Source organism: Bombina bombina, chromosome 4, assembly GCF_027579735.1.
Source record: "Bombina bombina isolate aBomBom1 chromosome 4, aBomBom1.pri, whole genome shotgun sequence".
Lineage (NCBI taxonomy): Eukaryota > Metazoa > Chordata > Amphibia > Anura > Bombinatoridae > Bombina > Bombina bombina.
In genome coordinates this window covers 169,386,747-169,413,663 of record NC_069502.1, presented here as the reverse complement: position 1 = coordinate 169,413,663, position 26,917 = coordinate 169,386,747, and positions in this window count along the sequence as shown.

Here is a 26,917-nt window from a genome sequence, read left to right as displayed (position 1 = left end):
CAGTAGTCAAGGGGTCCATCGCTCCTGAGAGTGTCGAGATCCGCAGTTAAAGCTAGGTAGTCTGCTACCTGTCGGTTGAGTCTTTCTCTAAGGCTGGATCCCGAAAGGCTCTAATGGTGCATGGGAGTTAAAAAGGTACGCATGTCCTCCATCAACAAGACGTCAGGAAAGCACCCGGTCCTTGCCGCCGTGGTCGTGGGAGGAGGAGGATTAATTTCATCTCTTCCCCTGTTACATTCCCGTGGTGCTGTGACATCACCCTTATACGCTGCATAAAGCATAGTTTTTAATTTATTATGAAAATGCTCCATCCTTTCCGACTTGCGGGAATTTGGTAACATTTCAGGCACTTTATGCTTATACCGGGGGTCGAGGAGCGTGGACACCCAGTACAGGTCGTTCTCCTTCAGCTTTTTTATACGAGGGTCCCTCAACAGGCACGACAGCATGAAAGAACCCATTTGAACAAGGTTGGATGCTGAGCTAATCATGTCACGTTCCTCCTCCTCACTGATCTCACTGATGGTATCTTCTTCTCCCCAGCCACGTACAACACCACGGGTACCAGAGAGGTGACAACAACTAGCACCCTGGGATGACTGTTGTGCTCGGTCTTCCTCCTCCTCATCCTCCCCAAAGCCACATTCCTCCTCTGACTCCTCTTCCTCACAATCCTCTTCCTGCGTTGCCGCAGGTCCAGCAAGCAATGCTGATTCGGCTGTTTGTGGGGGTGATGGACACCACAACTCTTCCTCTTCCTCTTCACGCTCATCTACTGCCTGATCCAGCACTCTTCGCAGGGCACGCTCCAGGAAGAAAACAAATGGTATGATGTCGCTGATGGTGCCTTTGGTGCGACTGACAAGGTTTGTCACCTCCTCAAAAGGACGCATGAGCCTACAGGCATTGCGCATGAGCGTCCAGTAATTTGGCAAAAATATCCCCAGCTCCCCAGAGGCTGTCCTAGCATCCCGGTCATACAAATACTCATTAACAGCTTTTTCTTGTTGGAGCAGGCGGTCAAACATTAGGAGTGTTGAATTCCACCGTGTCGGGCTGTCGCAAATCAAGCGCCTCACTGGCAGGTTGTTTCAACGCTGGATATCAGACAAGTGCACCATGGCCGTGTAGGAACACCTGAAATGGCCACACACCTTCCTGGCCTGCTTCAGGACGTCCTGTAAGCCTGGGTACTTATGGACAAATCGTTGTACAATCAGATTACACACATGTCCCATGCACGGCACATGTGTCAACTTGCCCAATTTCAATGCCGCCACCAAATTACTTCCATTGTCAGAAACAACCTTGCCAATCTCCAGTTGGTGCGGAGTCAGCCACTGATCCACCTGTGCGTTCAGGGCGGTCAGGAGTGCTGGTGCGGTGTGACTCTCTGCTTTCAGGCAAGTCAACCCCAAGACGGCGTGACACTGCCGTACCCGGGATGTAGCATAGTACCTGGGGAGCTGGGGGGGTGCCATAGATGTGGAGCAAGATGCAGAAGTTGAAGAGGACTCAGCCGAGGAAGAGGTTATGGAAGAGGATGGAGTAGGAGGAGTAGAGGAGGTAGCAGCAGGCCTGCCTGCAAGTCGTGGCGGTGTCACCAACTCTTCTGCAGAGCCACGCATTCCATGCTTGTCAGAAGTCAGCAGGTTTACCCAATGCGCAGTGTAGGTGATATACCTGCCCTGACCATGCTTTGCAGACCAGCTATCCGTGGTCATATGGACCCTTGCCCCAACGCTGTGTGCCAGACATGCCATAACTTCCTTTCTCACAACAGAGTACAGGTTTGGGATTGCCTTTTGTGAAAAGAAATTTCTGCCAGGTACCTTCCACTGCGGTGTCCCAATAGATACAATTTTTTTGAAAGCATCAGACGCCACCAGCTTGTATGGTAAAAGCTGGCGGGCTAAGAGTTCAGACAAGCCAGCTGTCAGACGCCGGGCAAGGGGTTGACTTTGAGAAATTGGCTTCTTACGCTCAAACATGTCCTTGACAGACACCTGACTGTGGGCAGATGACCAGGAACTGCTACGTAAGAGAGACTGAGTGGAGGATGGTTGAGAGGGGGCAAGGAGGACAGCACTGGTTGACGTGGCTGAAGATGCTGGAGCAGGAGGAGGAGGGCTGCTTTCACTTTGTGTGCTGCTTCTACTCATGTGTTCTTCCCATCGGCCTTTGTGATGGGAGACCATGTGCCTTCGCAAAGCAGTTGTACCTAGGTGGCTGTTGGACTTCCCACGACTCAGTTTCTTTTGGCACAGGTTGCAAATGGCATCGCTGTTGTCAGAGGCAGACACACAAAAATAATGCCACACTGCTGAGCTCTGCGATGACGGCATTCTGGTGGTGGCAACAGCATGCGTTGATGGGCGTCGGCGGGCTGTCTGGCTGACCCCTGGTGACGATGCATGCTGTCTGAGTGTGCCACTAGCTCCTTGAGACGACCTCCCCATGCTTCCAAATCGTCTCCTCCTCCTCCTCTCTGTCTCCCCATCTGAACTTTCCCCCTCTTCTTCTTCTCTTCTAGCAGGCACCCACGTGACATCCACTGACACATCATCATCAACCGCTTCACTTGTATCTGAAACTTCAAGAAAGGAAGCAGCAGCGGGTACAACATCACCATCATCATCACACCGTACCTCCATGTCGGTAATGCTGCCTGACTGAGACTGATCACTATTATCTACATCCTCTGTCAATGATGGTTGCGCATCACTCATTTCTTCAAAATGATGTGTCAATAACTCCTGTGACAGATCAAGTGAAGCGGCTGTGGTGCTAGTGTTGGTGGTGGCGACAGGCGGCGGAGTGTCACTGGTCACTTGAGACCTGCCCAAAGCACAGCTGGACTTAGATGGTGCGTCAAGGTTAGGAGGACTAGCAGCGGAAGCTGAAGAAGATTGGATTTCCTGTGTTAGCCATTCAACTAGGTCCTCCTCAGAAGTTTTTGCATCCCCCCTGGCACCCGGCGTCTGAACAATGTGCATATTTGTAGGGTCTAAAGGAATCACAGCACCACGACCACGACCACGGAACCTGCGGGGTGGCCTGCCTCTGCCTGTCATTTTTTTTAAAATGGACACTAACAATACTATTACACCAATTGAGTGGTGGCACTGTGAAAGTGGGCACAGTATACGCTGTGAGACTGACAACAACAAAAAAGACAGATGTTTTAAAAATCACAAATTGTTAATTTTTTGAAATATTACTAGTACTGTGGCAACAAATATGATTGTTTGGCACTATTTGGCAAATGAGCCTGTCTGGCACACATGCTGGGAGAAAGGAAACTGCAATTCAATGGCACTAGGAGACTGAAGAATCACAGTCAAAACAGTTATGATTAACAAAAATTCCAATCCTGTTACAATAAATATGATTGGTGGCACTAATTGGCTAGTTGGGACTGGCACACAGGCAGGCAGGCAGGAGGAGAATGCAATTCAAGGGCACTAGTAGACTGCAGATTGACAGTCAAAACAGTGTTGATTGACAAATTTTGCAATACTGTTAAAAGAAATATGATTGCTAGCACTAATTGGATAGTTGGGCCTGTCACACAGGCTGGCAGGCAGTAGAAAAGTGCAAATCAATGGCACAAGCAAAATGAGGATTAAGATCAACCATCAAGATTTTTTTTATTTAAATTAGTAACTATACTGTGACAACAATTAGGATTGGTGTAAATAGTTGGCAAGACGGCCTGGCACAAAAGGATGGCAGGCAGGAGGGAGATGCAATTCAAGGACACTAGGAGACTGATTAATGACAGTCAAAACAGTGATGATTGACAATTTTTGCAATACTGTTAAAAGAAATATGATTGCTGACAACAATTGGCTAGGTGGGCCTGGCTCACAGCAGGCTGCAAGGCAGGAGGAAAGTGCTATTCAATGGCACCAGCAAACTGAGGTTTCAAATCACAGCAACTATTACCAAAAATTTTAATTTTTAATTATTAGAATACTGTCACAACAAATATGATTGGTGTAAATATTTTTTAAGTAGGCCTGGCACACAGGCTTGGAAGGCTGTAGAAAAGTGCAATTCAAAGGCACGAGCAAACTGAGGGTTAAGATCATCAACAATAAAGATTTTTTTAATTTTAATTAGTAACTATACTGTGACAAAAAATTAGGATTGGTGTAAATAGTTGGCAAGACGGCCTGGCACAAAAGGATGGCAGGCAGGAGGGAGATGCAATTCAAGGACACTAGGAGACTGATTACTGACAGTCTAAACAGTGATGATTGACAATTTTTGCAATACTGTTAACAGAAATATGATTGCTGACAACAATTGGCTAGGTGGGGGCCTGGCTCACAGCAGGCTGCAAGGCAGGAGGAAAGTGCGTTTCAATGGCACCAGCAAACTGACGATTCAAATCACAGCAACTATTACCAAAAATTTTAATTTTTAATTATTAGAATACTGTCACAACAAATATGATTGGTGTAAATATTTTTGAAGTAAGCCTGGCACACAGGCTTGGAAGGCTGTAGAAAACTGAATTCAAAGGCACGAGCAAACTGAGGGTTAAGATCATCAACAATAAAGATTTTTTTAATTATAATTAGTAACTATACTGTGACAAAAAATTAGGATTGGTGTAAATAGTTGGCAAGACGGCCTGGCACAAAAGGATGGCAGGCAGGAGGGAGATGCAATTCAAGGACACTAGGAGACTGATTACTGACAGTCTAAACAGTGATGATTGACAATTTTTGCAATACTGTTAACAGAAATATGATTGCTGACAACAATTGGCTAGGTGGGGGCCTGGCTCACAGCAGGCTGCAAGGCAGGAGGAAAGTGCGTTTCAATGGCACCAGCAAACTGACGATTCAAATCACAGCAACTATTACCAAAAATTTTAATTTTTAATTATTAGAATACTGTCACAACAAATATGATTGGTGTAAATATTTTTTAAGTAGGCCTGGCACACAGGCTTGGAAGGCTGTAGAAAAGTGCAATTCAAAGGCACGAGCAAACTGAGGGTTAAGATTCTCAACAATAAAGATTTTTTTAATTTTAATTAGTAACTATACTGTGACAAAAAATTAGGATTGGTGTAAATAGTTGGCAAGACGGCCTGGCACAAAAGGATGGCAGGCAGGAGGGAGATGCAATTCAAGGACACTAGGAGACTGATTACTGACAGTCTAAACAGTGATGATTGACAATTTTTGCAATACTGTTAACAGAAATATGATTGCTGACAACAATTGGCTAGGTGGGGGCCTGGCTCACAGCAGGCTGCAAGGCAGGAGGAAAGTGCGTTTCAATGGCACCAGCAAACTGACGATTCAAATCACAGCAACTATTACCAAAAATTTTAATTTTTAATTATTAGAATACTGTCACAACAAATATGATTGGTGTAAATATTTTTTAAGTAGGCCTGGCACACAGGCTTGGAAGGCTGTAGAAAAGTGCAATTCAAAGGCACGAGCAAACTGAGGGTTAAGATCATCAACAATAAAGATTTTTTTAATTTTAATTAGTAACTATACTGTGACAAAAAATTAGGATTGGTGTAAATAGTTGGCAAGACGGCCTGGCACAAAAGGATGGCAGGCAGGAGAGAGATGCAATTCAAGGACACTAGGAGACTGATTACTGACAGTCTAAACAGTAATGATTGACAATTTTTGCAATACTGTTAACAGAAATATGATTGCTGACAACAATTGGCTAGGTGGGGGCCTGGCTCACAGCAGGCTGCAAGGCAGGAGGAAAGTGCGTTTCAATGGCACCAGCAAACTGACGATTCAAATCACAGCAACTATTACCAAAAATTTTAATTTTTAATTATTAGAATACTGTCACAAAATATGATTGGTGTAAATATTTTTTAAGTAGGCCTGGCACACAGGCTTGGAAGGCTGTAGAAAACTGAATTCAAAGGCACGAGCAAACTGAGGGTTAAGATCATCAACAATAAAGATTTTTTTAATTATAATTAGTAACTATACTGTGACAAAAAATTAGGATTGGTGTAAATAGTTGGCAAGACGGCCTGGCACAAAAGGATGGCAGGCAGGAGGGAGATGCAATTCAAGGACACTAGGAGACTGATTACTGACAGTCTAAACAGTGATGATTGACAATTTTTGCAATACTGTTAACAGAAATATGATTGCTGACAACAATTGGCTAGGTGGGGGCCTGGCTCACAGCAGGCTGCAAGGCAGGAGGAAAGTGCGTTTCATTGGCACCAGCAAACTGACGATTCAAATCACAGCAACTATTAACAAAAATTTTAATTTTTAATTATTAGAATACTGTCACAACAAATATGATTGGTGTAAATATTTTTGAAGTAGGCCTGGCACACAGGCTTGGAAGGCTGTAGAAAACTGCAATTCAAAGGCATGAGCAAACTGAGGGTAAAGATCATCAACAATAAAGATTTTTTTAATTTTAATTAGTAACTATACTGTGACAAAAAATTAGGATTGGTGTAAATAGTTGGCAAGACGGCCTGGCACAAAAGGATGGCAGGCAGGAGGGAGATGCAATTCAAGGACACTAGGAGACTGATTACTGACAGTCTAAACAGTGATGATTGACAATTTTTGCAATACTGTTAACAGAAATATGATTGCTGACAACAATTGGCTAGGTGGGGGCCTGGCTCACAGCAGGCTGCAAGGCAGGAGGAAAGTGCGTTTCAATGGCACCAGCAAACTGACGATTCAAATCACAGCAACTATTACCAAAAATTTTAATTTTTAATTATTAGAATACTGTCACAACAAATATGATTGGTGTAAATATTTTTGAAGTAGGCCTGGCACACAGGCTTGGAAGGCTGTAGAAAAGTGCAATTCAAAGGCACATGCAAACTGAGGGTTAAGATCAACACTAAAAAATTTTTTTATTTAAATTAATAACTATACTGTCTGACTGTGACAACAATTATGATTGGTGTAAATAGTTGGCTAGACGGCCTGGCACAAGGCTGCAAGGCAGGAGGAAAGTGCGTTTCAATGGCACCAGCAAACTGACGATTCAAATCACAGCAACTATTACCAAAAATTTTAATTTTTAATTATTAGAATACTGTCACAACAAATATGATTGGTGTAAATATTTTTTAAGTAGGCCTGGCACACAGGCTTGGAAGGCTGTAGAAAAGTGCAATTCAAAGGCACGAGCAAACTGAGGGTTAAGATCATCAACAATAAAGATTTTTTTAATTTTAATTAGTAACTATACTGTGACAAAAAATTAGGATTGGTGTAAATAGTTGGCAAGACGGCCTGGCACAAAAGGATGGCAGGCAGGAGAGAGATGCAATTCAAGGACACTAGGAGACTGATTACTGACAGTCTAAACAGTAATGATTGACAATTTTTGCAATACTGTTAACAGAAATATGATTGCTGACAACAATTGGCTAGGTGGGGGCCTGGCTCACAGCAGGCTGCAAGGCAGGAGGAAAGTGCGTTTCAATGGCACCAGCAAACTGACGATTCAAATCACAGCAACTATTACCAAAAATTTTAATTTTTAATTATTAGAATACTGTCACAAAATATGATTGGTGTAAATATTTTTTAAGTAGGCCTGGCACACAGGCTTGGAAGGCTGTAGAAAACTGAATTCAAAGGCACGAGCAAACTGAGGGTTAAGATCATCAACAATAAAGATTTTTTTAATTATAATTAGTAACTATACTGTGACAAAAAATTAGGATTGGTGTAAATAGTTGGCAAGACGGCCTGGCACAAAAGGATGGCAGGCAGGAGGGAGATGCAATTCAAGGACACTAGGAGACTGATTACTGACAGTCTAAACAGTGATGATTGACAATTTTTGCAATACTGTTAACAGAAATATGATTGCTGACAACAATTGGCTAGGTGGGGGCCTGGCTCACAGCAGGCTGCAAGGCAGGAGGAAAGTGCGTTTCATTGGCACCAGCAAACTGACGATTCAAATCACAGCAACTATTAACAAAAATTTTAATTTTTAATTATTAGAATACTGTCACAACAAATATGATTGGTGTAAATATTTTTGAAGTAGGCCTGGCACACAGGCTTGGAAGGCTGTAGAAAACTGCAATTCAAAGGCATGAGCAAACTGAGGGTAAAGATCATCAACAATAAAGATTTTTTTAATTTTAATTAGTAACTATACTGTGACAAAAAATTAGGATTGGTGTAAATAGTTGGCAAGACGGCCTGGCACAAAAGGATGGCAGGCAGGAGGGAGATGCAATTCAAGGACACTAGGAGACTGATTACTGACAGTCTAAACAGTGATGATTGACAATTTTTGCAATACTGTTAACAGAAATATGATTGCTGACAACAATTGGCTAGGTGGGGGCCTGGCTCACAGCAGGCTGCAAGGCAGGAGGAAAGTGCGTTTCAATGGCACCAGCAAACTGACGATTCAAATCACAGCAACTATTACCAAAAATTTTAATTTTTAATTATTAGAATACTGTCACAACAAATATGATTGGTGTAAATATTTTTGAAGTAGGCCTGGCACACAGGCTTGGAAGGCTGTAGAAAAGTGCAATTCAAAGGCACATGCAAACTGAGGGTTAAGATCAACACTAAAAAAATTTTTTATTTAAATTAATAACTATACTGTCTGACTGTGACAACAATTATGATTGGTGTAAATAGTTGGCTAGACGGCCTGGCACAAGGCTGCAAGGCAGGAGGAAAGTGCGTTTCAATGGCACCAGCAAACTGACGATTCAAATCACAGCAACTATTACCAAAAAATTTAATTTTTAATTATTAGAATACTGTCACAAAAAATATGATTGGTGTAAATATTTTTTAAGTAGGCCTGGCACACAGGCTTGGAAGGCTGTAGAAAAGTGCAATTCAAAGGCACGAGCAAACTGAGGGTTAAGATCATCAACAATAAAGATTTTTTTAATTTTAATTAGTAACTATACTGTGACAAAAAATTAGGATTGGTGTAAATAGTTGGCAAGACGGCCTGGCACAAAAGGATGGCAGGCAGGAGAGAGATGCAATTCAAGGACACTAGGAGACTGATTACTGACAGTCTAAACAGTAATGATTGACAATTTTTGCAATACTGTTAACAGAAATATGATTGCTGACAACAATTGGCTAGGTGGGGGCCTGGCTCACAGCAGGCTGCAAGGCAGGAGGAAAGTGCGTTTCAATGGCACCAGCAAACTGACGATTCAAATCACAGCAACTATTACCAAAAATTTTAATTTTTAATTATTAGAATACTGTCACAAAATATGATTGGTGTAAATATTTTTTAAGTAGGCCTGGCACACAGGCTTGGAAGGCTGTAGAAAACTGAATTCAAAGGCACGAGCAAACTGAGGGTTAAGATCATCAACAATAAAGATTTTTTTAATTATAATTAGTAACTATACTGTGACAAAAAATTAGGATTGGTGTAAATAGTTGGCAAGACGGCCTGGCACAAAAGGATGGCAGGCAGGAGGGAGATGCAATTCAAGGACACTAGGAGACTGATTACTGACAGTCTAAACAGTGATGATTGACAATTTTTGCAATACTGTTAACAGAAATATGATTGCTGACAACAATTGGCTAGGTGGGGGCCTGGCTCACAGCAGGCTGCAAGGCAGGAGGAAAGTGCGTTTCAATGGCACCAGCAAACTGACGATTCAAATCACAGCAACTATTACCAAAAATTTTAATTTTTAATTATTAGAATACTGTCACAACAAATATGATTGGTGTAAATATTTTTGAAGTAGGCCTGGCACACAGGCTTGGAAGGCTGTAGAAAAGTGCAATTCAAAGGCACATGCAAACTGAGGGTTAAGATCAACACTAAAAATTTTTTTTATTTAAATTAATAACTATACTGTCTGACTGTGACAACAATTATGATTGGTGTAAATAGTTGGCTAGACGGCCTGGCACAAGGCTGCAAGGCAGGAGGAAAGTGCGTTTCAATGGCACCAGCAAACTGACGATTCAAATCACAGCAACTATTACCAAAAATTTTAATTTTTAATTATTAGAATACTGTCACAAAATATGATTGGTGTAAATATTTTTTAAGTAGGCCTGGCACACAGGCTTGGAAGGCTGTAGAAAACTGAATTCAAAGGCACGAGCAAACTGAGGGTTAAGATCATCAACAATAAAGATTTTTTTAATTATAATTAGTAACTATACTGTGACAAAAAATTAGGATTGGTGTAAATAGTTGGCAAGACGGCCTGGCACAAAAGGATGGCAGGCAGGAGGGAGATGCAATTCAAGGACACTAGGAGACTGATTACTGACAGTCTAAACAGTGATGATTGACAATTTTTGCAATACTGTTAACAGAAATATGATTGCTGACAACAATTGGCTAGGTGGGGGCCTGGCTCACAGCAGGCTGCAAGGCAGGAGGAAAGTGCGTTTCATTGGCACCAGCAAACTGACGATTCAAATCACAGCAACTATTAACAAAAATTTTAATTTTTAATTATTAGAATACTGTCACAACAAATATGATTGGTGTAAATATTTTTGAAGTAGGCCTGGCACACAGGCTTGGAAGGCTGTAGAAAACTGCAATTCAAAGGCATGAGCAAACTGAGGGTAAAGATCATCAACAATAAAGATTTTTTTAATTTTAATTAGTAACTATACTGTGACAAAAAATTAGGATTGGTGTAAATAGTTGGCAAGACGGCCTGGCACAAAAGGATGGCAGGCAGGAGGGAGATGCAATTCAAGGACACTAGGAGACTGATTACTGACAGTCTAAACAGTGATGATTGACAATTTTTGCAATACTGTTAACAGAAATATGATTGCTGACAACAATTGGCTAGGTGGGGGCCTGGCTCACAGCAGGCTGCAAGGCAGGAGGAAAGTGCGTTTCAATGGCACCAGCAAACTGACGATTCAAATCACAGCAACTATTACCAAAAATTTTAATTTTTAATTATTAGAATACTGTCACAACAAATATGATTGGTGTAAATATTTTTGAAGTAGGCCTGGCACACAGGCTTGGAAGGCTGTAGAAAAGTGCAATTCAAAGGCACATGCAAACTGAGGGTTAAGATCAACACTAAAAAATTTTTTTATTTAAATTAATAACTATACTGTCTGACTGTGACAACAATTATGATTGGTGTAAATGCAGGCTGCAAGGCAGGAGGAAAGTGCTATTCAATGGCACCAGCAAACTGAGGATTCAAATCACAGCAACTATTACCAAAAATTTTAATTTTTAATTATTAGAATACTGTCACAACAAATATGATTGGTGTAAATATTTTTTAAGTAGGCCTGGCACACAGGCTTGGAAGGCTGTAGAAAAGTGCAATTCAAAGGCACGAGCAAACTGAGGGTTAAGATCATCAACAATAAAGATTTTTTTAATTTTAATTAGTAACTATACTGTGACAAAAAATTAGGATTGGTGTAAATAGTTGGCAAGACGGCCTGGCACAAAAGGATGGCAGGCAGGAGAGAGATGCAATTCAAGGACACTAGGAGACTGATTACTGACAGTCTAAACAGTAATGATTGACAATTTTTGCAATACTGTTAACAGAAATATGATTGCTGACAACAATTGGCTAGGTGGGGGCCTGGCTCACAGCAGGCTGCAAGGCAGGAGGAAAGTGCGTTTCAATGGCACCAGCAAACTGACGATTCAAATCACAGCAACTATTACCAAAAATTTTAATTTTTAATTATTAGAATACTGTCACAAAATATGATTGGTGTAAATATTTTTTAAGTAGGCCTGGCACACAGGCTTGGAAGGCTGTAGAAAACTGAATTCAAAGGCACGAGCAAACTGAGGGTTAAGATCATCAACAATAAAGATTTTTTTAATTATAATTAGTAACTATACTGTGACAAAAAATTAGGATTGGTGTAAATAGTTGGCAAGACGGCCTGGCACAAAAGGATGGCAGGCAGGAGGGAGATGCAATTCAAGGACACTAGGAGACTGATTACTGACAGTCTAAACAGTGATGATTGACATTTTTTGCAATACTGTTAACAGAAATATGATTGCTGACAACAATTGGCTAGGTGGGGGCCTGGCTCACAGCAGGCTGCAAGGCAGGAGGAAAGTGCGTTTCATTGGCACCAGCAAACTGACGATTCAAATCACAGCAACTATTAACAAAAATTTTAATTTTTAATTATTAGAATACTGTCACAACAAATATGATTGGTGTAAATATTTTTGAAGTAGGCCTGGCACACAGGCTTGGAAGGCTGTAGAAAACTGCAATTCAAAGGCATGAGCAAACTGAGGGTAAAGATCATCAACAATAAAGATTTTTTTAATTTTAATTAGTAACTATACTGTGACAAAAAATTAGGATTGGTGTAAATAGTTGGCAAGACGGCCTGGCACAAAAGGATGGCAGGCAGGAGGGAGATGCAATTCAAGGACACTAGGAGACTGATTACTGACAGTCTAAACAGTGATGATTGACAATTTTTGCAATACTGTTAACAGAAATATGATTGCTGACAACAATTGGCTAGGTGGGGGCCTGGCTCACAGCAGGCTGCAAGGCAGGAGGAAAGTGCGTTTCAATGGCACCAGCAAACTGAAGATTCAAATCACAGCAACTATTACCAAAAATTTTAATTTTTAATTATTAGAATACTGTCACAACAAATATGATTGGTGTAAATATTTTTGAAGTAGGCCTGGCACACAGGCTTGGAAGGCTGTAGAAAAGTGCAATTCAAAGGCACATGCAAACTGAGGGTTAAGATCAACACTAAAAAATTTTTTATTTAAATTAATAACTATACTGTCTGACTGTGACAACAATTATGATTGGTGTAAATAGTTGGCTAGACGGCCTGGCACAAAAGGCTGGCAGTGGCAGGCAGGAGGTAAATGAAATTCAATGGCCCTAGGAGACTGAATATTTGCAGTCCAAAAAATTATGTTTTTTTATTTTTTTTATTACTGTTACAAGAATTGTGATATGTGCCACTAATTGGCTACTTGGGCCTGGCAGACAGGCTGGCAGATATGAGGCGTGGATGGTAGGTAGGGCAGTAATTTAACACAGTTTGCTGTGTAAGTGACAAAAACACAGGACTGATAGAAAATTAAGTTACACAAGCAAACTGAGGGTTAAGATCATCAGCAATAAAGATTTTTTTAATTATAATTAGTAACTATACTGTGACAAAAAATTAGGATTGGTGTAAATAGTTGGCAAGACGGCCTGGCACAAAAAGATGGCAGGCAGGAGGGAGATGCAATTCAAGGACACTAGGAGACTGATTACTGACAGTCTAAACAGTGATGATTGACAATTTTTGCAATACTGTTAACAGAAATATGATTGCTGACAACAATTGGCTAGGTGGGGGCCTGGCTCACAGCAGGCTGCAAGGCAGGAGGAAAGTGCGTTTCATTGGCACCAGCAAACTGACGATTCAAATCACAGCAACTATTAACAAAAATTTTAATTTTTAATTATTAGAATACTGTCACAACAAATATGATTGGTGTAAATATTTTTTAAGTAGGCCTGGCACACAGGCTTGGAAGGCTGTAGAAAACTGAATTCAAAGGCACAAGCAAACTGAGGGTTAACATCATCAACAATAAAGATTTTTTTAATTTTAATTAGTAACTATACTGTGACAAAAAATTAGGATTGGTGTAAATAGTTGGCAAGACGGCCTGGCACAAAAGGATGGCAGGCAGGAGGGAGATGCAATTCAAGGACACTAGGAGACTGATTACTGACAGTCTAAACAGTGATGATTGACAATTTTTGCAATACTGTTAACAGAAATATGATTGCTGACAACAATTGGCTAGGTGGGGGCCTGGCTCACAGCAGGCTGCAAGGCAGGAGGAAAGTGCGTTTCAATGGCACCAGCAAACTGACGATTCAAATCACAGCAACTATTACCAAAAATTTTAATTTTTAATTATTAGAATACTGTCACAACAAATATGATTGGTGTAAATATTTTTGAAGTAGGCCTGGCACACAGGCTTGGAAGGCTGTAGAAAAGTGCAATTCAAAGGCACGAGCAAACTGAGGGTTAAGATCAACACTAAAAAAATTTTTTATTTAAATTAATAACTATACTGTCTGACTGTGACAACAATTATGATTGGTGTAAATAGTTGGCTAGACGGCCTGGCACAAAAGGCTGGCAGTGGCAGGCAGGAGGTAAATGAAATTCAATGGCCCTAGGAGACTGAATATTTGCAGTCCAAAAAATTATGTTTTTTTATTTTTTTTTATTACTGTTACAAGAATTGTGATTGGTGCCACTAATTGGCTACTTGGGCCTGGCAGACAGGCTGGCAGATATGAGTCGTGGATGGTAGGTAGGTCAGTAATTTAACACAGTATGCTGTGTAAGTGACAAAAACACAGGACTGATAGAAAATTAAGTTACATTACACTAGCAAAATATTTTAAAATTTTAGATTTTAATATTAAAATTATGTTAAGAAGTGCAATGCACATATGACTCTATGAGTGGTCGCACTGGCTGGCTGCTACGTAGGGCAGCAATTATAACAACAGTATGCTGTGTAAGTCAGATAGACAGTTAGACACAGGCCTGATAGAAAATACAATTAGATTACACTAGCATAATGATTTAAAGACTTTTTTTTGGAAATTTTAAGAAAAAGGTTAAGCACATACATATGAGTCGTGGCTGATAGCCTTGGAAGGGCAGCTATTAAAAACAGTAGGCTATGTATGTCGGATACACACACGCCTGATAGAAAATACTATTAGATTACACTAGAAAAATGATTGAAATTATTTTTTTGGGGGGGGGAATTAAAAAAAGGTTAAATACATATGAGTCGTGGCTCATAGACTAGGGAGGGCAGCAAGTAAACACAGTAGGCTCTCTATGTCAGCAAAACACACAGGGCGGATAGAAAATTAGATTTGATTACACTAGCAAACAAATTTAAACTTTTTTTTTTTTTATATTAAAATTAAGGTGAAAGAAAAATAGATATGAGTGCTGGGTGGCTGCCTGGCACAGACCAATTAACCAAAAGACTGAAAAAAAAAGAGGTATATTAATGCTGAGTGAGCCTGACAGACACAGGCATGATAGTAAATGTAATTAGATTACACTAGAAAAATATTTTTTTGTGTTTTTTTTTTAAATTAAAAATAATGTTATAAACGGATATTAACACTGCTGGCTGCTGGCTGGCACAGAGCAATGAACCAGAGTATATGCTGTGTGACACTGGCCTGATAGAAAATGAAAAAAAATTACACTAGAAAAATAATTATATTTTTGGGTTAGTTAAATTTAAACTAATGTTGTTAGGGAGATATCAGTGGTGGCAGTAGTCACAGCATATGCTGTGAGCCTTAAACACACAGCTGAAAGCCAGGCAAATGCTAATAAAAAAAAAAAATACAAAAAAAAAAAAAACAGCACGAAATATAGCCCTAAAAAGGGCTTTTTGGGGTGCTGTGCTTGCAGCAGAGATGAGTGGAGTCCTTCTGGACTGTAAATACACTAGCCTAGCTATGTTTTTCCTATTAATGTCAGGAGCAAAAACACAACACGTCCTCTCATTAAAAAAGCAAGTTATGAGTCTAAAATGGCGGATTCCGAGTAGCTGGGAGTGTCTGTGAGGGAGTGTCTGATGTTGATTGGCTCTAATGTGTCAGGCGGCTGTGACATAAAGGGTCAAAGTTTCCACAATGATGACACATAGGGGCGGATCGAACATCGCCATGTGTTCGCCCACAAACGCGAACGCGAACAACCTATGTTCGCTGTGAACCGTTCGCGGGCGAACAGTTCGGGACATCACTAATTGACACATAGTGCTCGATTTATCAATCAAGGGGCAGACAGGGGCATACATATTCGCCCCTCTCCACCCCAGCTCTCCTCTAGTGGGCAGCAATCTGCTGCCATAATTTAACATTGCACACGAGCGCTTGACTGCAATCCTGCTACCTACTCACACACAGCTAATCACACACGGGCAGGAGCTGTAAATCTCCATGGTCAGACAAGGAGACGAGGGTAGGGTAGCAGCGGTCTCATGGCCGCTGCTTGATAAATCGTGACTGCAGGTTCTCTTGTGAGAACCTGCAGTCATAGGGAGGAGAAGGGCTTTATAAATTGAGCCCATAGTGATGTCCAGTTCATGAACGATGCAGTAGAATTACATAAGTGCATAATAAAAAGACAATGCAAAAACACCTAGTCTGAATTTCAAATAAGCAGCAGATTTTTTTTCCGACAAATTAATTTTTTCTCTTATTCCAGCCCCCTGTATCATGTGACAGACATCAGCCAATTACAGACTAGTATACGTATACTATGTGAGCTTGTGCACATGCTTGTTCCCCAGAAAGTGTAAATATAAAAAGACTGTGCACAATTTGATAATGGAAGTAAATTGGAAAGTGTCTTAAAACTGCTGCTCTATCTGAGCCATAAACGTTAATTTTGACTTGAGTGTCCCATTTAACTAACTCCTTTGCAATGAAACACTCAGTTAACAGTGCACTGATTCAAATATCAGGTCACAGCAGTAAATAGACCCCTGACTTTACCCCTAACTGCACTTTAAATTAACCATTACTGTCCCTTACTATAAATACTCCTCACCATAACTTAACCCAAAACCCCTGTTAAACCTGACTGCCCCTAAATTAACCCCAAATATTGCTGTGGAGCTCTGGGATAATAGTTATTGTGTTAATGTATTATACCTATTAGGTAAATAAAGCGTTTATCACTTCCCTGTGTATGATCCTGGAATAGTTTTATGCAACTATTAGGCAAATACAACAATACAAAACGCAGCATACTCTGTTCTATGCACTGTGTTGGAACCTACACAATATATGCAACATACTCTGTTCTGTTCTATGCACCATGTTGTATGTATTTGCCTTAGTTTTTCATATACAACAAAAGACTAGTTATCCATATGATATGGGTAAAAAATAGATGTAACGCTACATTGTGTGTCAGGACTAGTCGGACAGTGACTCAGAAATCAAGGATCGGTGGAGCATCCATAATAGGAAAAATCTGCGGCTTTTCCCTCATGCATCACATGCCCAACAAGTAAACTGATGAATTGGTTCATGAAGTGATTCAGTTAAACGAACTGTCTGAAATGAACTGATTCATCAAGATGAATCAGACTCCCTATCTCTACTGACACACTGAAGTCAACTGAAAGAACTAGTAGCTGGTGGGAGGGAGCTCCTCCTCCTGTAGATAGGTCATCAAAACATGACTAGCTAGGGGAGGAGCAGGCTGATCTGTAAGCGGAAGAATTCATGCTTAAAGGGACAGTATACACCAATTTTCATATAACTGCATGTAATAGACACTACTATAAAGAAGAATATGCACAGATACTGATCTAAAAATCCAGTTTAAAACCTTTTAAAAACTTATTTAGAAGCTCCAAATGTACTTCTGTTGATGAAATTAACTGGAACACCCAGTGAAAGGGGCTGGGTGCAGAAATGCCCCCCCTTCCCTGCATATGAAAAGAAAGATTAGGCAAACAGGAGCCAGCAGTGGTCTGTAAATGCACATATAAATCTGACACTTTGGGGCTTGGGTAGGAGTCTGAAAACTAGCACAATGTTATTTAAAAATAAGCAAAACTAAACATTGTTACAAAAAAACTCCCAGATGGACTGTATAAATGGATCCTCTACAAAACATTTATGCAAAGAAAAATCTAGTTTATAATATCCCTTTAACGTGGAATAGCATGATTATAATTATTTATAAACGGTGTGCACGATTTAGCTAAATAGTGTGCACGATTTAGCAAAATGAGCACATGATTTAGCAAAATGTGCACACAATTTAGTAAAATGTGCTCACGATTTAGCAAAATGTGTGCACGATTTATAAAAAAAAACTAATTCACAATAGTTCCTCTAAAAATAATTGTCTATCAAAGTATCGTAGATACTAAAACATTGTAAATGGCTCAAAATATCTGCAGGTTATACCTATCCAGAGGAAGAACAAAATGGGTAATTATCCGTATTGCAGAGGGTCTCATACTGGTGAGATTGTGTTAAGAATTCATTCAGCCTCAGCTAGGTAAAGCTTGCGTTCCTCCCATTAGCATATTATAATTGCAGGAGGTGCCCATTACATGATATCGCACACATCAAATCAGAACCGCTAGCAACACAAAAAACAGAAATTACAAACGCAACACTTTGGGCCCTATAAATGAATGTAATTGCTAAATATACGCCTGTCTGTTGTCTTATAGTAAAGAAGTCTCACTGGATAAATTAAATTTGCCTCAGCAATCTTGCAAACATAAACAAGAGGCTAAAAAGTATGGATATTCATTCTATGTTAAGCATATATGATTAAGGGATAAGCTTGAAACGCGTTTAGGCCGAGTCTTCTAATGTGATCAATAAACATTTTTTTTTAAATATATTCTTGGGAGTACTAACCATTGGTTTTAGCAGCTTACATCAGTCATTGAGAATGAATACTGCCGTATGCCACATGTATTTCCTGTTTCTGTTGAACTTTAAATTGTTTTTAGTTGATTTTTATTTAAAAACTTTTTTAATTTATTTAATTTGTGTTCTTGCTTATGCATAAAATACATTTTTGCCACAATGGATTTTTAATCTTAATTAGCCTCTTCAACAATTTCTGACATGCAGAACAAGTTTAGTAAAAATATGCAAATTAGTATTTTCCCTTTAATGATTGATATAATGTGCACTGCTATGAATCTACTCTAATACATAAGTAACTATTCCCATATACAGACAAAATTAATTGTTAAGTACATGTGAGATACAGAACAGGGTATATTTTAATTGGAAGTCACTACACTATTTAAGTCACTTGCAAAGGACAGAATTTAGCATTGCATTACTGATATTTTACAAGGTGATGTGCCGTTGTTTAGAATATATCCAATTAGTTTTGCTGCAAAGATTCATTTTAGCCTGAAGCTATTTCTTTATATGGCCTCCAGGGTTAAAGTTTGCTTAACTAAAAAGAACTGAGGATGACAGGTTTGGCAGGTATCACATGGATCTGCTTATTTTATCATTTTGGTTATCTTTCTTGCTAAATGCATACAATACTCAAAGAAATTATAATACTATATTTTAATAGAGCTTTGATTATAATATAGAATTTGCTCACTATGTATCTCATATATATCAAGAAAATGTATATTACAAAAATAAATAAATATATGTGCTATTCAAAATTAAGCCTAACCAGGACTGATGTAAGAAATACATGATTTTTTTCCCCAATATATGTCAAATTCACAACACTTTCCCAGAAAAAATGCATTGGAAAAACAATATTGTAATTTTCACACCTTAAAGGGACACTGAACACAATTTTTTTTCTTTCATTATTCAGATAGAGCATTATATTTCAATCAACTTTCTAATTTACTCCTATTATCAAATTTTCTTTGTTCTCTTGTTATCTTTATTTTAAAAGCAGAAATGTAAATCTTAGCAGCCAGCCCATTTTAGGTTCAGCACCATGGATAGCGCTTGATTATTGGAGGCTTACATTTATCCACCAATAAGCAAGCATAACCCAGGTTCTCAACCAAAAATCGGGCCAGCTCCTATGCATCAAATTCCTGCTTTTTAAATAAAGATAGCAAGTGAACGAATAAAAAATGATAATAGGAGTAAATTAAAGAGTTGCTTAAAATTGCATGCTCTATCTAAATCATGAAATAAAAAAATGGGTTTAGTGTCCCTTTAAAGGAATATGAAACCCAAAAATGCTCTTTTGTGATTCAGATAGAGCATACCATTTTAAAAAAGTTTCAAGTTGACTTCCATTATCAAATTTGCACTGTTTCCATGATATTCTTTGTTGAAGAGATACCTAGATAGGCATCTAGAACACTACATGGCAGGAAATTGTGCTGTCATCTAGTGCTCTTGCAAATTAATAAAATTTTTCCATATAGTCCTCCAGAAATGCGCTGGCTCCTAAGCATACTGTACGTCCCTACTTTTCAACAAAGGATACCAAGAGAATGAATAAAATTTGATCAAAATAAATTAGTTGTTTAAAATTGCATGCTCTATAGGAATCATGAAAGAAACATTTTGAGTTCCATATTCCTTTAAGCGGTATTGTCAAGAATTGTTATTCATAAAAGCACCTAATCACGCTATCTCTGCTTGTTAGAGAACTTCCTTTTAAGCAATGCAGCACACAGAGCAAAAAAAAGGCCCAAACATGTATATCATATATTTTTATTTACATCAATACATACAACATAGGTTTTCCTAATATATCTTAATACATTGTTTATTTCATTGTAAAAATGTTAGTGTAAAAAATGAGACTTGTGAAAACCATTTACAAGTTTGCATAAAAACAAGAAATTAAGGACTACATTACAAGTGGAGCTCTATCATTAGCCAGATTGCAGTGTTCTTTATGCTTAATCCATTAATCCATATTACAAGTGGTGCGCTGTTTAAATTACTGCAAATTTGTTTGTGCAAATTTGATGTAATTTACGCTCACCATATTGAGCTGTTTATCACTTGGTTTTCAAATGAAGAAACAGCGTGGTTAACGCTGAGAAACGTGTAGCGTGTTCTACTGATCTCATTTATATATTTTTTATACTATTGCCATTGTTTTTAACATTTTATAAAGCACCTTACTATTCTACATCTGAAGTCTCCTGTTTCATTATTTGCTCTTTGGCATTCATCACCGGAGCAGAGGAAATCCCTTGTTGACACATATGTGCACTGGGCCACTGTAATATACCCAGAAAGCTTAACTTGCGCTATCGTGTGCATCACACTTTGTGAGTATCCATCTACCTGGGGTAAGCTTATGGGGTCTACATATTTAATTCTTCTGCACTAGGAGTCATCCTCTTCTTCCCTTCCTTTTTCCAGACTGCTTCAATATTACTTTGCATCGGAAATTCATCACCAGCAGACAGTAGGTTTCATGGCAATCAGGAAAGTTTGCATAGTTCTTCTAAAGAACTGGAATAGGCTCCATGGCAATCAGGAATATTTGCATAGCTCTGCTAATGGATTGGAATAAACTCCATTGTTAGATTAACTATAGGGTTTAGTGGGCTGGTTGAAGGTAAGGGGTTCTCTTTTGCTGTACAATTCTAATCCTGGTATTCTTTAAAGCAACATCACACTGTTATTAAGGAATCTGTGTTTAAAAAGAAAATTTTGAAACAAAAGGGGAGGTATTGCTAACTTCCTTTCATATGCTTAAAGGGACAGTTCACCCAAAAACTTTCTCCCCTTTAAATTATTCCTAATGATCCTTTTTACCTGCTAGAGTGTATTAAATTGGTTGCAAGTAGCTCCTTTACTCATATTTCAGCATTTAAAATAGCTGATTTAGCTTGTGGTTTCCCAACCTATACTGAAAGTTTTGATACTGGCGTATACGCTATTGACAAGCCTAAGTAAACACAGCCAGCAGAAGAAGTTACACCCTCAGTGGGGGGCATGATAGTTAAGTAATAAAATGATAATTTTCCATTGTTCTCTCTATGTATTGAGCTTTGGTGTTCCAGACAAATATAAGATAAGGAAGCAAGTCTATGTACATAAAAGTGATAACATAATGAGATCTGATATTACCTGAAGCTCAACCCATTGTAATAGGCTGTGGTTTCAAAGCACAAAACCAGCTACTTCAGATACACAAATAAACCTGAAAATGCAATTTCTCAAATATTTTATACTCTGCAGTTGGTATAACAAGTCATTTAAAATACATTTATGGAAAAACAATTTTACAGTGTACTGTCCCTTTAAGCAGAATTATCTGCACTAGACAAAACAATGTTTTCTGAAGATTTCTATAAGAAAATGTCAACTTTTTTTTAGGATGTGCATGTTTGCAACATAATCATTTTTTTGTATATTTTACTTTTTGTCTCTCTTCTTTTCACTTACCAAAATTTATTCTGGGTATGCTTCAGTTAGATAATTGTGCGGTTTAATACTAAAAAGAGACCACTATTTTTCAAAAATGACGTTTATGTTTCTGGAGACAAGTGTGGTCCTTGTGCATTTTGTATCTTTAAAGGGACAGTCAAGTCCCAAAAAAACTTTCATGATTCAAATAGGGCATGTAATTTTAAACAACTTTCCAATTTACTTTTATCACCAATTTTGCTTTGTTCTTTTGGTATTCTTAGTTGAAAGCTAAACCTAGGAGGTTCATATGCTAATTTCTTAGACCTTGAAGGTTGCCTCTAATCTAAATGCATTAGATTAGATTAGAGGGCATTATCTTACGTGCATTAGATTAGATTAGAGGGCATTAGTTTATGTGCATTAGCTTACGTGCATTAGATTAGATTAGAGGGCATTAGCTTACGTGTTTTATATGGATAACATTGAGCTCATGCACGTGAATTTACCATGGAGACAGCTCTAATTGGTTAAAATGCAAGTCTGTCAAAAGAACTGAAATAAGGGGGCAGTCTGCTGAGGCTTAAAGGGACAGTTCACCCAAAAACTTTCTCCCCTTTAAATTATTCCCAATGATCCTTTTTACCTGCTAGAGTGTATTAAATTGGTTGCAAGTAGCTCCTTTACTCATATTTCAGCATTTGAAATAGCTGATTTAGCTTGTGGTTTCCCAACCTATACTGAAAGTTTTGATACTGGCGTATACGCTATTGACAAGCCTAAGTAAACACAGCCAGCAGAAGAGATTACACCCTCAGTGGGGGCATGATAGTTAAGTAATAAAATGATAATTTTCCATTGTTCTCTCTATGTATTGAGCTTTGGTGTTCCAGACAAATATAAGATAAGGAAGCAAGTCTGTGTACATAAAAGTGATAACATAATGAGATCTGATATTACCTGAAGCTCAACCCATTGTAATAGGCTGTGGTTTCAAAGCACAAAACCAGCTACTTCAGATACACAAATAAACCTGAAAATGCAATTTCTCAAATATTTTATACTCTGCAGTTTGTATAACAAGTCATTTAAAATACATTTATGGAAAAACTATTTTACAGTGTACTGTCCCTTTAAATACAAGGTTAATTACAGAGGTAAAACATGTATAATTATAACTGTGTTGGTTATGCAAAACTGAGCAATTGGTAATTAAGGGATTATCAAGCTAAAAAAGGATCAAATAAATAAGGTTATTTGAGTTATTTCAGGAGTTATTCAGATTTATTCAGGGTTATTCAGTAGTAAATAATACTTATATTTTTCTTATTGTTAAAGTGTTGCATAGTTTAAAATGTCTCAGATACAGTGCAATGGGTAAAACGAACAAAGATGAACAATGGCACTACTTAGGACTTTTCCTCTAATGATAATTTAAGTCAGGAGGTATGAGTATATTCTTATCAACTATATACTAGAGGAAATGGTGCTTGTGCACAATTATACATATAAACACCAAAGAAGAATGGTATAAAGGATACCAAACTTCCCACAGTATGCACTTACAGCACTCTAGGCCTGAACTAAGGGATGGGTTTCCCCAACAGGATATTTAAAATATAACTTTTATTAGTATTAATATTAAAAAACCAAAAGGTTTGGTTAATACACACACAATTAAAATGTTTACCAGTATCCTAATCAGTGAATTAAATATACCTTAGATCACAGAAAGTAATGATTCGGCCTCAATGAATTTACTAATATTGGTGATCTAGATAGTCACATCAATAAACTGGGTAGAGGTTACAGCAGTAGTTATACCAGGAGTTAAAGAACTTGTGTAAAAGTTCCGATCTAGGTAGTGTGATTTCTACTCAATGTGATTTCAGATAACACTATTAAGTATGTAATATAGTAAATAAGATCCAACTTAAGAATATTTCACATCGATGATAATAATCAAAGAATAGGGGTAATAATAAATTACAGACTCACAGAATAAACAATCTTGATCAATTGTAGCCTGAACTACAGTTGTAGCCAGTGTATTATATGAATGACTCACAATGTGTGCGTGATTGGTGCTACTTTATTTTCAGTATCGTGTTAAGCGCCTATACATGAAAATTGAGATACAATCAATGTTTTATTGGACAAACAACAAGGGGTAGGATGGATATAATTTTGTATTTCCTAGACTTTAAATGTAGCCTATTTCATAAATATATGGTTTCGCCCTTATTAATAATGTATTTCAATCTGTTACAGTCCAGATTCAATACTCAAAATTGCTGGGTTAAGCACATATAGCAAATGCTGCAAAAAATGATGATATGGCTAACGTTTATCAGTCTACCTGATCTTAGGCATAGAACCTTAGAACAACTTGGTAAGTGATTACTCAGGATCCATCCTAGTTGTATAGATAGCACCTAAATTAAATTCAATTTTCTATAAGTTCAGGGTATATGCATTCATTCATATCCTAAGTGAGTAATCAAGGTTGAGTCTGTTACACTCGGCACAGCCCTGCTTATGTAAGAGAGTTTGTAAATATCATTCAGTTTATAGTTTAGTTTCCATAACATCACATATAAATATTTCAAATATTATATTAAGTAGTTAAGTAAATAAAGTCTGGCGTAACCCAGACTGAATAAATGGTAATTGTTCTGCGGCTTTATAGAAAGTAAGCAACAGGGTTGTGAGGAAATATGGAAGTTCTCTATATAGTGCCTTTTAGTACAGCGTTCCAGAATTAATGAATGCTTGCTATCCTTTAGTTTGTATCAGTGTGAACGGCAAAGCGTCAAATCATTCAGAGAGCCCCTTGAAACACATTTCTAAGTTTCCATTGGTTTTTTAAAAGTATCACCAGCGTAACAAACATTCATTCTTCACACTCAATTATTATTTAGATAAATAAAGTCTGGCACAACCCAGATTGTTAAATAATAATTATAATACGGTGTATAGTAAATGCGCAACTATGTTGCCAATTGTTCAGCAAATTTCTGTAATGTACCGTATGGTACAATGAATGTTGTGGTTATAAAGTAGTCTCACTCGCACGCATTGGTCTGTAAAGTCATGTGATACACTTTCATTCATACAATAGTTTTGTGGTTCAAGTTAAGGCTGACGTAACTCTGTTTCTCTAACCGCTCACTATTTTACGGTTTACTATAACTGTCACCGGCGTAACAACATAATATTTGAGTAAATAAATAGCTATCAGTAAAGTAAATAAAGTCTGGCACAACCCAGGCTGTATGAGTCTAAATTGGTTTTTACTTAATATAGAAGGTCCCTATTCAGACCGCACTACGTAGATGGGACAAATGCCGATAATTAGCTCTGCTTCTGCTGTAACTATCTGCCCCACATGATTGAGAGATACTAGGTTTGTTTAAAAAACATATAAGAAAATAGAGTGTGAACTCGTTCACCACTCTCCCCTGACGCGTTTCGCTTTATCAAAGGCAGCGAGCCGCCGTGTTTATGGGGATTTATACCCTGTGGAACCGGAAGTCCCACCCCCGCTACACTCTGATTGGTGTTGTGAATCGTTCATGATTATTTGATAGACGGCTAGTTACCTGAATATCGGAATCATAATCGTCGATTGCATGTTCTGTATACATTATCGTAGAGCAACCAAGTGGCCATCCTCATATCTAAAATGCTTCATATATATCCATATTATTGTCTAACACAGATTGTTATAGATTATTATAGCGTGTTACTAGTATAGATGAATAGAAATTTCCTAGAGACCATATTATTCTGTCTCCATACTGACAATTTGTCAGCATCAAGACAGACTGACATGTTATTCATGTACTCTAATCATGTCTATAGATGTATTGTATGTCATTATTTCTGCTTTTATACCGTACATTCCTCCCTAAATAGTTGCTTAAAATGGCATTGTGTATCCATATTTCTGGGTTCATTATGAAACAGGTATAATCCAGTTTCAAGATTCAAGTATTTTCAAAGGAAAATTAATTAGTATAAGTGTAATGTGTGCAACCCCAGTTGAATTATTGGTGCTATCTATACATAAAATACTAAGTGTTCATAAAGAGTGTAAGTTGTATAACTGTGATATACTCTGTGAAAAAAAGGGAGGAGAGGGAAAAAGTGTTTGATGGTCATGATGAGGACTTGTTGTAACCTATGTGATTCCAAATGTACACATTTATATTGTGATGGCATCAAAGTGTATTAGTGCATAAGAAGGGGGAGGGGGAGGGAAAAGAAAGGGGGAGAAGAAATAGAAAGGTGCTGATTATGATGAAAGCGAAAAAATAATAAATAATAATAAAATAGTGTTTTAAATAAAAGTAGTGTGATGAGAGATAGAAGATCTCCCAAATGAATACAAAACATTAAATATGTGACTATGTGAGTGTGCTGTGAAAGTGAATATCATTATATTCCTTATAATAATTAGTAAATATTGTTAGTTGATTGACTTTTTCATCATATTTCTTGTGATATATATTGTCATTATTATCAACATGACTCTATTGTTTTACTTAAAGTAGAATGACATTATAAGTAATATTAGTCCTATTAGACATTAAATATGTGATTATTTAATTTCTGTTATGTTAATTCCTGTTGAGATGTTCTGAACTTGAATATTTAATCATTAGTAATTTTTATTCTATAGATTTCTTAGTATTACCCAGTATGGTATATTATATATTATATATGGATTTATTTAGTTTCTTATGACAAATCGTTTGATTCTTGATCTGTTCATATAACTTCACAAAAGGAGAAAAAACAACAATTGTTATAGTCACACGTTTATAGTGATGGGTATCTCTACCATTATGTGGTTTCTTATTTTTTCAAAATGTGTGTATGTTTGGTTTGATTCAATAGATACGTTATATGTTTTGATCTTGTTCTGTCAACTCCTATATTGGATGGAATTGACAGTTACAAGTTAACATAAAGGGTATTTTG